We start from the raw sequence: 14381 nt of genomic DNA on the forward strand, positions 1-14381 counted from the left end.
ATTAGAATCTCCACATAGGTTTGAATTCTAAAATGAGAGAAGAAATCAGCTATGTCTGCTCTCGGTCTCAGCATCTGAATAGCTGCCTGCTGACTCATACTGTAAATACAGGGGTTCATTCCCTTCTCTCTGAAATCTGCTCATATGCACCCAAAATGGTTATTATCTATGTTCAATCATGGAAGTAGTACAAGCTGAAAGGCTGCCAGCACGGCCTCTGCCTTTCTCGATTTAAATAAATAGATCTGGCCTTGGGCAGGCTCTTCAACTGAGACACTCTCCAGATGTAAATGTTATTTTATTAAGATATAGGGTGACATAAAAATATTTGTAAAATCAATATATCTTGTTCAGCTTTAAAATCTGTGACAGGTCTTCAAGTAATCTCATTTTCACAGATCAAGTAGACTAGTCAGAAGTCTTGATGAATGTTGAAGGAGACATCATGGTAATTTACACTAGATTCACATTGTATCTAGTTCCTATGTGCAAAGAAATGGAAATAAGTTTGTACAAATCCTCCCCCACCTCCATAACCTAAAACACAGGAGACACCTTTAACTAGATAATGTATTATTTCCAACAGGATGAGGACCAGCAGTACTTTCACCCTATTGACTTACCTTCAGCTTTTTGCTTGGCTGAAGGGACTTCCTCATTAGAGTAGATGACTATTCTTTGAAATGATCCTCTTCTTAACACAGTTCATTTTAAATATCCTACTTTTCTTAATAGTTTTCAATGCAACCCGTCATCAAAGGGAAGGAGTTGATTAAAAGAATTGAAATTGAAACATGCACATGGGGAGAACTGATTGAAAGTTCCTCATTTAAGGGATGGGCTCCTTTTCTCTTATTATACTGTGAAATCTGAAAACATCTCTTGAAATTCTGGTCACTGTCTTCTGGACATCCCAAGGCGCACCATCTCCACAGTTCCTCCCTCCTAGACTATCCCATTCAGTGTGGCAAATGGAAAAAGGCTGAGACTCTTCTGGTGAGCAACTAAAAAGGATATCAAAGAAAGCAGATACAGCCCATGATCAAAAAAGCACATAACTTCAGTCGGAACATGACTGACAGAAAGATCAATTAGACAATGCACACCAATCAAAGGTAAGTACCGATAGGTGCTATTGTACTAGAAAACAAACACAAAGGCTGAGACTTTCCGGTGTTTGGGGAAACAGCTTCAATAAAAGGGATCTCAGGAATGGATTTATCCCTCTATCCTTCCTTCTACCCCTTCAACTGAGCCTCCACTACATGCTGGGCACTGTGCCAAAGGCTGGCAACTCAGAAATGAAGAGGCTTGGTTCCTGCCCTCAAGTAGCTTATAGTCCAAGGTGGTGGTGGAGGTGGGTGGGGAGGGGAGTTGTTGAGGGAAGACAAAGAAACGTGCAGTGAAGTGTACCAGAAGACAGGGTGTAGGCTGCTGACGGAGCATGAAGGAGGAAGGAGACAAGTAATCTGGGAGTTCAGGAAAGGATGTATCCCAGATAGAGGTGATGTCCAGGCAGAGCCTGGAAAGATGAGTAATAATAACAGCAAGCAGTACAAGAAGATACGGGCCAGGAGTGGTGGCTCACGCCTATAATCCCAGCACTTTGGGAGGTGGAGGTGGGAGGTCACTTGAGGTAAGGAGTCAGGGGTGCTGGCGGAACACTTGAGGTCAGGAATTCGAGACCAGCCTGGCCAACATGGTGAAACTCCATCTCTACTAAAAATACAAAAACTAGCCAGGCATGGTGGTGCATGCCTGTAATCCCAGCTACTCAGGAGGCTGGGGCAGGAGAATCGTTTGAACCAGGGAGGTGGAGGTTGTAGTGAGCCAAGATCGTGCCATTGCATTACATTGCAAAGGGGATTGCAGGGAGTCTTCATCTCAAAAAAAAAAAAAAAAAAGATACATGCTGCCATCTATACGCACTTTCAGATATATTAATTTGTTTCATTCTCTCAAGACCCTGTGTGTAGATGTCAGTACTATCTCCATTTCAAGATGCACAGAGAGATGAAGTAACTCACCCAAGTCAAGTAGCTACCACGTGGCTGAGCTGGAGTTTAAAGCCAGGCACTTAGTGACAGCATTCATCCTCATAACCACGATGCTAAGAGTTTGCCAGACAAGTGGGAAGCAATATTTTTGGAAGAGGGTCAGGGCCATAGGTTTTGTGAAGTGACAGAGCATGACATTCAGCATCAGTAGAACTTAAAGACCCAAGTTTTGGCAAGTAGAGGAAATCTGAACCTTAGCTGTAGCTTCTAGAGGCAGGCTAAGAGCACCCTGGGCACATGTAGTGGTGACCGGGGGACTCGTGGCCATCAAATCAGCATGGTGTGCTGTTTATTTCTCCCAAAGACTCAGGAGGGGAGAGCTTTGATGCTTTTTTCTCATATCAGATAACTTTAAAATGCAGTTTTATGATAGAGAATAGGATGTAAAATTACCATGACATTTTTCCTTATTTCTTATTCCATTTGATATATGATTTAAATTGTTTCTTTAATGTATTTATTTATGCTAAATAAAACAACTCATGGTTATATAAATTATTTCTCTTCCTGAAATTCCTTCATTCTTGCTTGCCCAAGATAATACCTCTGTCCATGCTTATACAACTAGATATTGATACATGTGGGCAAAATGAGGGTGTTTTGCTGTTTGTTTATACAGATATGGAAGCAATGCACTCTTTATTCCATGGTTTGCTTTGCGCACTTAATAATACCTCATGGACAACCCTCTAGCATCATCTGCATCATCTCATTGAGAATCATACAGTAGTCCATACCGTCACTTTTGTACCATTCCCCTACAGATGGATGGTTTCCAGATTCTGCCTCTTCAAGCAAAGCTGAAACAAATACTTCTGTCTATACATTTCTCCCTCCTCTGCATTTAGGCTTTAAAAATTATACAGTGGTTACTGGACTTTTTTTTTTTTTTTTTTTGACAGAGTCTTGCTCTGTTGCCCAAGCTGGAGTGCAGTGGCATGATCTCTGCTCACTGCAAGCTCTGCCTCCCAGGTTCAAGCAATTCTCCTGCCTCAGCCTCCCAAGGAGCTGGGACTACAGGCACCCTCCACCACACACGGCTAATTTATATATTTTTAATATAGACGGGGTTTCACCATGTTGGCCAGGATAGTCTCGATCTCTTGACCTCATGATCCGCCCACCTTCACCTCCCAAAGTGCTGGGATTACAGGGATGAGCCACCACGCCTGGCCAGTTATTGGACTTTTTACCAAAGGCCCACTTCTACCTTCAAGGGAAATGACTCCCTAGAATTTGCTCCTAAAAGCAAATGGTCTGTTCAGGCCTAAAATTTCAAACTGTGTTCAATAGTCTACTTTTTACAGGACACTGTTTCCCTAGAAGACGGCATGACACAATTTCCAGAAAACATAAACTCCAGTCTTCATGGTTAATTTCCTCCACCTACCTAATTTGCACCATTGAAACAAAGCTTTTCTAAAACCACTAATCAGAAGGTCTTATGTTGTTTTCTATTCGACCATAACCTTGTAAAATAACAGTTGAAATGTCAAAGAAATCCTGAGTTCACCGCAGGTGTTCCTAGACTGGGCTGTTAAGTCGTGACAGTCAACATGAGAGGACCAAGGAAGGCAGGAACCCAGGGCTCAGGAGGAGGGGCCAGGCCAGATTCGGAAGAGCTGAGCGCTCTTTTTTGTATGAGCCTGGATCTCGCTCTGTTGCCGGATTGGAGTGCAGTGGCACAATCACAGCTCACTGCAGCCTCCGACTCTAGCTCAAGCTATCCTCCCAGCTCAGCACCCTGAGTGGCTGGGACTGTAGATGCACCACCACACCCGGCTAAGGTGCTCTTTTGATTTCCCCTCTCCAATATTTAAGCTGTTTTCATCTGGAATTGATTCTATTTGTCAAGGAAGACTAAAACCAAATAGAAAGTGCCTGAGTTCTGCTTTCTCCAAGCCTCTTGCAGCAGCTCTCCCTGTTCAGCAGTCAGGGCCCACTCTCAGTTCCTTATCCCCAACCTTTCACCGCTGCTCTGCCCTCACCACCCACCTGCCTCCCTTGCAGTTTCAACAACTCCCTCTTCCCGGCAACCCCCACCCCTCTCCCCCAAGGCTATCCACTCCCAACCTCTATTGCCCCCTCATAAGTGTGAGCTCCCTGAGGGCAGGAATGTCATCCGTGTGGCTCCCACCACATCCCTGGTGCCCTGCACTGGGTCTGCTTCACAGAAACACACACATAAGGACACAGATGGCCTCAGGCACGTCATGTCACGCACACCTCCTGCCGCGGGCCAGACACTGTTCCAAGAGTTTCACATATGTCATTTTGTTTAATTCTTAAAACCACCCTCTAGGGTAGACACCAATCATGTCCCCTTTTTAAGTATGGAAGCTGAGATAAAGCCCCATGATTGCAACCATGGGGTCCTCTCCTCAGTCAAACACACTCCTTTGATCTGACTTAAAATGACTATAAGTGGCTTCTCCAGGCTCTTCAGCCGCTCCTGCAACCTGCAGCGCATTTTGGGTTTTGCCCTCTCTGATGCAGGTCTTTCTTATGCCTTCTGTGCTCGTTACTGGCTTCTATCTTGATTGCATCCTTTTTGTATCCGTTTCATAACTGCCCCTGTGGAGTTAGAGCTCATTAGAGAGCTCCCGGTGCAGCCACTCTGTTGGAGGGGATGAGTGGAGGTGTCTCTCTGTTATTTTCAGTAAGCTCGAGCTGTAAAGACACCATCTGAGTCCCAGGGACTCAGTGCATCCGGTCATCTGGAGGCTGCCTCTTCCAAAACCCTGGGCCATGGAACCGGTAGTGTCCATCTTTCCCCTGAATTTTAAGAAATGAGCATCTTAATCCTTTGGGATACAGGGAGGACCTGTCAAGGGGTTGGGGGCAAGGGGAGGGAGAGCATTAGGACAAATACCTCATGCATGCAGGGCTTAAAAACTAGATGACGGGTTGATAGGTGTAGCAAACCACCATGGCACATGTATACCTATGTAACAAACCTGCATATTCTGCACACGCATCCCAGAACTTAAAGTAAAATAAAATAAAATAAAATAAAATAAAATAAAATAAAAAAATGAACATTCTAAGGCCAGGCACGGTGGAACATGCCTGTAATCCCAGCATGTTGGGAGGCCGAGGTGGGTGGGTCACCTGAGGTCAGGAGTTCAAGACCAACCTAACCAACATGCTGAAACCCTGCCTCTACTAAAAACACAAAAATTAGCTGGGCATGGTGGCAGGCACCTGTAATCCCAACTACTCAGGAGGCTGAGGCGGGAAAATTGCTCGAACCCGAGAAGCAGAGGTTGCAGTGAGCTGAGATCGTGCCACTGTACTCCTGCTTGGGCGACAGAGCGAGATTCTGTCAAAAAAGACAGAATATGAGAGAGAGAGAAGAAAGAGAGAAAGAGGGAAGGAAGGAAGGAAGGAAGGAAGGAAGGAAGGAAGGAAGGAAGGAAGGAAGGAAGGAAGGAAGGAAGGAAGGAAGAAAAGCATTCTACACATTTAGAGTTCAGTGAAAATTGTTCATATCTGAATCTCCCCGCCAGTCAGCACACTCTTTCTCCCAAGGTGGTCATAAGTAGCACTGTATGCACTTGGTCATTTACACGTATTGACGGGAGCAGTTTCCCTAGTTCTTCCTGTGCCCTCTGGAAAATGACATTGTCAGCAAGCGAAGTCAGGAATTTTCTGGAGGTCTGCTGTAAAGGGAGTGATGACCCATGAGGCTCACCTTGACCAGCCCCCCAGTGCTGCTATCCCTGCCCTGGGCCTGTTTTGTGAGCTGTGTCTGAGGCACCTGCCATTTTCTCTGTCTTATCACAGGAGCAGTCATGTCCCCACCCCTGGCCACAATCACTGCTATTCATCTCCTGCCACAGTTTTGCCTCTTAAAGGATGTGTGACTACCCTCTCCCATGCCTCACCATCCCCCATACACATACACACAGAGGCCAAATTACACAGCAGAGGAGTGATGGCGGACACCGCCATGCTTGCAAGATTCCTTCCTATATTTTCTTTTTCTCTTTGCTCACCTAGTTTCAAACTTTACTATGCTACAGTCTCTCTTCCCTTCCCCCTGCAACTCTGCACACAGACACACACACACACACAGACACACACACATGCACCCACACACACTAGAAGCAATTCTTGGCCACACTTTCCCAGAGCTTAGAGCAGTGCACAGGGCATGGGTGTAGCCCCAGGCAGACAGAACTCTGCTCACGACAGTTCAACTTCACCTCCTAGAATACTCCCCTCTTCAGCATTGGGCCCTCAAAAACATCCCACCAGGACCTACAAATCTAGGACCTGCCCTTAGGGACATCTCTAACCAAAGGTGTACTCTCTTTGTCTCTCTCTCTCTCTGTCTCCCTCTCTCTGTCTCTCTCTCTGTCTCTCTATCTCTGTCTCTTTCTCTCTGTCTCTCTCTGTCTCTGTCTCTCTCTTTCTGTCTCTCTGTATGTCTCTGTCTGCATGTGTGTCTCTCCATCTGTGTGTGTGTGTCTGTCTGTCTGTGTCTCTCTTTCTCTGTCTCTGTCTCTCACGGCCCCCTCACTCTCGGGCTCACGCTTTCCTGTGCAGATGCGTCTCCTGCCCTCATTTCTTCCCTCATTTACTGACAGTCAGTGACTGCCTACTCTGCTGCAGGCCCTCACTCCATCACTGGTCTTACAAACCTGTTCAAGAGATGGAAGACAACAACAACTAATAATAATAATAAAATTCTAAGTCCTGTACCTGAAATACAAACTGTTAGCTACTTGAAAACAGAGCAGGAAGCGATCATTTCCACTTGGCCTGTGAGGGAAGGCTGTGATGAAGTACTGACATGTGAGTTGGGTCTTGAAGGATGTGTAGGAGTTTCCCAGCAAAGGATAGGAAGGGCATTCCAGGGAGAGGAGGCTACATAAGTAAAACTCAATGAGAAGGGCATGACATGAAAATAATAAGGGCCTGTGTGGCTACAGTATGGGAGGTAGGGGCAGAGGTTGGCTTTTGTTTACCAGGGTAAAGTCTAAACTTTAATGTGTAGACAGTGAGAATTCACCAAAATTTTTTTTTTTTTTTGAGAAGGAGTCTAGCTCTTGTCACCCAGGCTATAATGCAATGACTCGATCTCAGCTCACTGCAAACTCTGCCTTCCAGGTTCAAACAATACCTGGGTTGCGGGCATGCACCACTACGCCCAGCTAATTTTTGTATTTTTAGTAGAAACAGGGTTTCACCATGTTGCCCAGGCTGATCTCAAACTCCTGACCTCAGGCGATCTACCCACCTCAGCTTCCCAAAGTGCTGAAACTGGAGGCGTGAGCCACCATGCCCAGCCAACCAAACTTTCTTGAATTAGGGAAATGGCATTATTACATCTGGGTTTCAGAAAACAGATAACTCAATACTGCATATAAAACAGATTCCAAAGGGGAAGTTTAGGGGGCAGATGGCAGCACATCAGCTATTTTTTACCAGGTATGTTGAATTGATTAGACTATCCTTTCCTTTGCTTTGCTTCAAATCTTCATTATTCTTGGGAACCCATATAACTACCCTGCATTATGAAAATCACTTCACTTGTTTCATATATTCACCTGTTCAGTATGTGGACATAGAGGCCTCTGACACCATTGATTTTAGTTCTGCTTCTCGTCATTGTTTTCTCCAGAAACCTCTCTTACTCATACTTATTTCCAAAGGATACTTGCTGTCCCCATAGTAGCCAGCTTTCATCAGTTCTTCAAGGATTTATACTCCCTCTTTCTCCATTTTCATTTTAAATCCCACTCAATGCACAGCTTTGTCACTGTGAGTCAGTTGTTTGCCAAATTAACTCTTTCCTTTTGCCAAGTGCCTCCAGGAGATGCGGTACCGTAATCAACTGTAGAGATGACTGTAAATGTGGACACCTCAGACTCCAGGTCAGGCCATCACCTGAGATATGTTGAGCTAACAGTTCACTAGCACTGGTCAGTTCTCACCACATGACAAGATTCACATTTCTTCTTGGTTTGGTGCCAGCCTCCACCCTATCCTTCCTTTTCATAAGTCTCTGGAGGAAGTTGGACTCCAGGGGCAAGCATTAGAGGAGGTGGAAAGATGGTCATCACCCCATATGACCTGGCCTGTGACTCCCACTGGGACAAACTTAAGAAGAAATAAATTGTAGCTCTAGCGTTTCAAGCTAGAGAAGAGATTGCTTTTTCAATAAAACAATGATAGAATTTTGGATCCAATTATGTTTTCCTTCTTGTTTCCTTGAAAATTATTTCCTGCATAATTCTGTGGCAGCCCGCGGACCCATGGCAGTTCCACACAAAAGTCCTGTCAATTTCGGAAGTCTTTCCTTTCTGCCAACAGCTTCAGTGCTGGGATTAGCACATCACTCATCAAATAAGATGGGAGAATGGTCTCCCCACAGGAACCTCTGCTCTTGAATTCCTAAACTCATCTCATTTATAAAGAGTTAAGCACTCGTGGCATAACTTGTGACCGATCCAAAAAGACTTTAGCTGTACTTTGTTAAAACATGTACCGTATTTAAAATCTAAAAGTATTATGAAACTCAGTCTCTAGAAAATCATTGTACTACCTTACTAATTCTAATTTTTATGGGAATTGCACTAATTCTTAAACTAGCAAGCAAGGAATGAATTAATGTACAAGAACCATTGAATGGAACATGATTTTCTTTTCTTGTTTTGTTTTCCTTTTTTAAACAAAAAATATAAGGAATAATTTATCCTTAAGGATATTTTCTTGAGATTATTTCCATTCAATTTCTTAGAGACTTCCAGGATACGCAGGTACTTGAGCTATAGACCTGGAAAGAAACAAGCAATGAACTTTAAGAGGGCAGGCCAGACACGGTGGCTCATGTCTATAATCCCAGCACTTTGGGAGGCCGAGGCGGGTATATTACCTAAGGTCAGGAGTTTGAGACCAGCCTGACCAACATGGAGAAACCCCATCTCCACTAAAAATACAAAATTAGCCGGGCGTGGTGGCACATGCCTGAAATCCCAGCTACTTGGGAGGCTGAGAGCAGGAGAATCTCTTGAACCCAGGAAGTTGCTGTGATCTGAGATCGCACCATTGCACTCCAACCTGGGCAACAAGAGTGAAACTCTGTCTCAAAAAAATAAAAAAGAGGGCAGAGTTCTGTGTGCATCTTCTAAGGCTGAGCATGGGAATCCTCAAAAGGGGACATTGTGGTTGGTGGACTATGGTAGATTGAGTTATTAACATTAATACTTACCCATTCCTACACTGATCCTGTCTTTATTTAAAACTTTGTTATTTTGCTCATCCCAAATGTTTCTGCATTAACTTTGGTTTTTTAAAATATTTCATATTAGTTATTTACCTTGATTAAATATCTTGATGCCCCTTAAACTTTTCACTGAAGACAAGTATTTGCTCGCCTCACCCTGGTCTTAGTACTGCTCACACCCTTTGCCATGTGATTTTGGAGTTCCTCCACTCACCAGACAGAATATATTTCTCCTCCTTTTGACTTTGAGGTTAGTCATGTGACTGGTGTTGGCCAATAAAACAAGAAGGGATGATGTTTCACTTCCACTTGCCCTATTTCTCTTCCACTCTTACCATGAGAAGAACTTGCCTTTGGTCTCACAGGAAGCTATATGGAGCAGAGAAGGAGATTTACAGGGAGCAAAGGCAGCCCAGCCAAGCTCTATCAGGTACACCCAGCCTAGACCAGCCAAGACACGGAGACCTGAGCTAAATCAATACTTACCATTGGGATTTTTTCACTGTTTGTTTCACAGGAATGGATTACACATACCAACATATCAACAACAATTATTTCACCCTGGCTGGTTCGTGTGAGTTAATCCTGGTAATTCTGTTCCCTTTCCCCTTGTCAGTACTTGGCTGAGGAAGGGAGATGTCTAGGCCCACTGGGTCCAATGAAACGTAAAAGAGATTTGCTGGAGTTTTCAGGGAAAATTATTTCTTTCTTTTATGTGATATGCCAAGATATGCTCTCTTAATCTCTTTCTTTCTTCTTTGTGAATAAGAAAGAATGTAGTTTTGACCAGGTGCAGTACCTCAGCCTGTAATACTGGCACTTTGGGAGACCGAGACGGGCAGATCACTTGAGGTCAGGAGTTTGAGATCAGCCTGGCCAATACGGTGAAACCCCGTCTCTACTAGAAACCACACAACCATCAAAAATTAGCAGGGCATGGTGACACAAGCCTGTAATCCCAGCTTCTCGGGAGGCTGACGTAGGAGAATCACTTGAACCCAGGAGGTAGAGGTTGCAGTGAGCCGAGATCTTGCCACTGTACTCTAGCCTGGGTGACAGAGCAAGACACTCTCAAAAAAAAGAAAAGAAAAAAGAAAGCCCGGCGCGGTGGCTCACGCTTCTAATCCCAGCATTTTGGGAGGCCGAGGGGGGCGGATCATGAAGTCAAGAGATACAGCCCATCCTAGCCAACATGGTGAAACCCCCTCTACTAAAAATACAAAAACTTAGATGGGTGTGGTGGCATGCACCTGTAATCCTAGCTACTTGGGAAGCTGAGGCAGGAGAATCACTTGAACCCAGGAGGTGGAGGTTGCAGTGAGCCAAGATTGCACCACTACACTCCAGCCTGGGCTACAGAACGAGACTCCGTCAAAAAAAAAAAAAAAAAAGAAAGAAAGAAAGAAAGAAAGAAAGAAAGAAAGAAAGAAAGAAAGAAAAGAAAAGAAAGAAAAACAAAGCATGCAGTTCTGATGACCAAATACACCCACACAAAGACCTCCAGGGGAATAAGCCTGAGAACAAAGTCATCTACAGAGGAGTACAGAGCTGTGGCAATTACAGGAGAGTAAGGCAGAAGGCTTGGTAGAACCATATGAAGCCTGACCAGCCTCTGGATTTTCATGCATGTGATTTGGTGCATGTCTTTATGGTTTAAGCCAGTTTGAGTTGGGCTTCTGTTTCTTGCCACTGAAAGCACTCTAGCTGATTTGGGTCATATGACTGTTTCTGAACTCACTTCAGGACCCTCTCTCCACATTATTCCAAGTTTAATAAGCAACTACTGTGTGATCTGAAAGAGCATTCAGGCATAAGGTTCGTGGTCATGATTGTCAGTTCCACAGTCCTTCCCTCACAGGGAGCTTCACATGGCTTTCTGTCTGCATTCCAGATAGTGTCTCTTCCTCCCTCAATGTGACCATAATTATACATATCACTTCTCACTTTTCCCCATGATATCTCTACTTTAAAATGGGCAAGAAAGGGAATAGTGAAATCAATTGAGGTATTTTCATATGATGGAATATCATAAATCCATTGAAAATAATTTATGTATTAATTCAGCAAATATTTACTTAGCACTTACTCTGTTCCAGGGACTGTATTATAGAAGAATGCCTGATGATATGGAAAATGTTAGATATAGACTATACAAAATTCTAGCTATAAAATGTAATTACCGTATCTAATTTAGATGATATTTAGATGAGACTTTGGACTTTAGATCTTAAAGTTGTTGCTAGAATAAGTTAAGACTTTTGAGGCTGTCGGGATGGAATAAATGTATTTTGCATGGAAGAAGGACATGAATTTTGGGGGACCTGAGGCAAAACGCTATGGACTAATTGTTGATATCCCTTAAAATCCATGTTGAAGCCCTAACCTCCAGTGTAATCGTATTTGGAGGTGGAGCCTTTGGAAGGTAATTACGTTTAGATGAGGTCATGAGGGCAGGGCCCCGTGATGGGATTGGTGCCCTCAGAAGAGGGAGAGACACCAGCGCTCACTCTCCATCAAGAGAGGACGTAGCAAGAAGTCTGCAAGCCAGGAAGAAGCCCTCACCAGGAAATAAATCTACTTGCACCTTAATCTTGAACCTCCCAGCCTCTAGAACTGTGAGAAATACATGTTTGTTGATTAAGGAAACAAACAAAACACAACATAATTACAGTACAATCAAATCTGTGAAAAAGGAGCGTGTGTGTGTGTGTGCCTATGTGTGTGTATACCTACAAAGAAAATAAGACTAAAAAGCTATTCTAAAAATATTAATGAGTCATCTCTGAATTTTGGCAGAATGTGCAATTTGGTGCTTCTTTGTATTTTTCCAGATTTATCATATTTGCTATAATAACATGTTACTTCTGTAAATAGGAAAAATACCCAACAAAATAAATTATGCTAGTGTCTTTGATAAATCTAATAAATCTTGAAGTGTTTGTATTCTAGATTGATTAGATAGTATAATTATGTAATTCTTTCTTCTTTCAATGGGCCTTGATGTTTAACATATATTTACACAAAATTGCTATGTATATGAGATAGAGAGGAATTATTTTTAAGTAATCAAGAACTCATATTTACATTTAGAATTGCCTCTCTTTTCATGCCAGATGTAAAATTTGGAAAGAGAAAGAAAAACCAGGCAGTCATTGCAGACCATGTATATAACTGAGTCCTACTCAAAAACCTCTCAGTATACTTCCAAGAGGGCAGGAAAAAGGAGAAAAAGAGAGCATGTCATGAGACCCAGTTCTCTGGGGGCTCAAGAATGAGTTAAACTAACTCCTTCCACTCTGCTAGCAGGGAAGAGCTGACTGTACCTTCAAACCTCTGATCAACCAGTATGTGAAAACCCACATACTGAGACACTTCCAGAAAAGAGCTGGTTACTATTGAAAAGAAGGAAAGTTAATTTTAAAAAAAGGAAGTGCAAAGGAAGAGGAACCATTTTACAATTTTCATTGCAAAATGACAATACAATAATTCATCTTAAAATATTATACAATAACTTCATCTCAAAACAATAACACAGTAATTCTGTTGTACTACTAGAGGGCATTGGAATAAAAGAAATATATTAGAATTATATGGGTGGAATGTATACTCGCATATAGAATTTAATATTTATAAATTGTATACATTCACAATTATAAACTATATTAATTTTGCTTACTCTTTCACATACATCATTGCATTAGATTCTCACAACCTCCTTGTGTGGTACTTAACACAAATGTTCTCCCCTTTCTTTATATGAAGAAAAGACTCATGCAGGCAGGGTAGTATTCAAACCCAAGCCTTATGTGGTCAGGGGATAACTCAAATATATTATTCATGCTGATGAGATACAGAAATACCTCATTTGCCTTCTTTTTAATATGTTTATTGAACTAGAAAAATTGATTACGCTGGATAAAATTTTCCACACATAGAAAAGCACCCAGTACAGTTCCTGCATTTGGTGGATGTTCCCAAAATATAAGATGACTGACATGTACTTGATCTTAATAAGGAACAGACTTCTTTAGAAAATTACAGCCTTTATATTAGAGTTCTCGTTACTCTTTGCTTTGCTCAAAACCCGCCTACATGCTGCTGAAGGATTGCATCCCAGGGGATAAAAAACTTTGTCTCAAATATCAGAGGACTTGAGGTCAAAACCTCCTAAAGGTAGCAATTTATCTCTTTCTTTATAATTAAGTCAGTATAAATTAATTTGGACCATAGTTTTAAAGAAAACCAATCTGATCCCGAACATTTCACGTGTAAAATGAAAAAGAGTAAAGCTAGAAACCACACAACCATCTAAAATTTTTCCTGCTAAGAAAATTGCCACAGTCAGAGTGGTTGGTTTGCTGCTGAAAAACAAGCTGGGTTGGGTTTAGTGAAGATTGACTCTTCCTTTCAACAGATATTGTCTCTGGCTGTGAAGTTCACATCTTACAACACCCAGTAAGCATGTCCATGGAAAGTAAAAAGTTCAATAAATCATTCAGCTGTTTTCAAATACTCAGAATACATGGACTCAGGAAGACCCACTGTCTTGGCAGCTGTGTGAATTTTTCACATTTCCACCCGATAAAGCTCTTGAGAAAAAGTTTCCTCTTCTCTGGGAACCTGGGAACGTGGTATTCTGCACCTACCTGTGTGTGGAATAGGCATAAACTTTGTCTGCCAGATGGGGAGAAACCTTCTAGAAACTATGATCCATGCTTCTTTAAAATGACTCTGCTTTTTCTCCACTGAGATCTCACTGAGATCCTCCCTGTATGGACTGAATGCAGCTGAAGGAGGCTGGCCTGCCAGGCTTTCAGGGAGCTTTCAGGCTGAGCCAGTCAGGGTGGACCATGAACCTCTGGCCTCAGAATCTTGTCAATGATGCCAATAATTAGAATTATGACAATAATGTCAGTAATGCTAATAAGAATAATGCTTGTCAATAATACAGATCCTTGGGGCTCATCTCAGACCTTCCCAATCAGAATCTCTGGGGGCATAGCCTTGGAATCTGCATTTTAACAAGCTCCCCTGTTAACTCCCCTAAAGTTTGGGCAGCACTGATCTCATAGCTCCTGGGGGAGCTAGAC

At 42.8% G+C, this 14381-nt stretch overlaps 1 long non-coding RNA gene across 1 annotated transcript; it reads right to left on the bottom strand.

The window, feature by feature from the left end:
* Nucleotides 1-280: 280 nt before the first annotated feature.
* Nucleotides 281-14115, bottom strand: LOC111523650. The gene is made up of 3 exons (XR_002725580.1): nt 13938-14115; nt 624-1004; nt 281-482 (listed from the first exon to the last, which is right to left on the bottom strand). It is a non-coding gene; the product is annotated as an uncharacterized LOC111523650 (long non-coding RNA).
* Nucleotides 14116-14381: the final 266 nt, after the last annotated feature.

Source organism: Piliocolobus tephrosceles, chromosome 5 (assembly GCF_002776525.5).
Source record: "Piliocolobus tephrosceles isolate RC106 chromosome 5, ASM277652v3, whole genome shotgun sequence".
NCBI lineage: Eukaryota > Metazoa > Chordata > Mammalia > Primates > Cercopithecidae > Piliocolobus > Piliocolobus tephrosceles.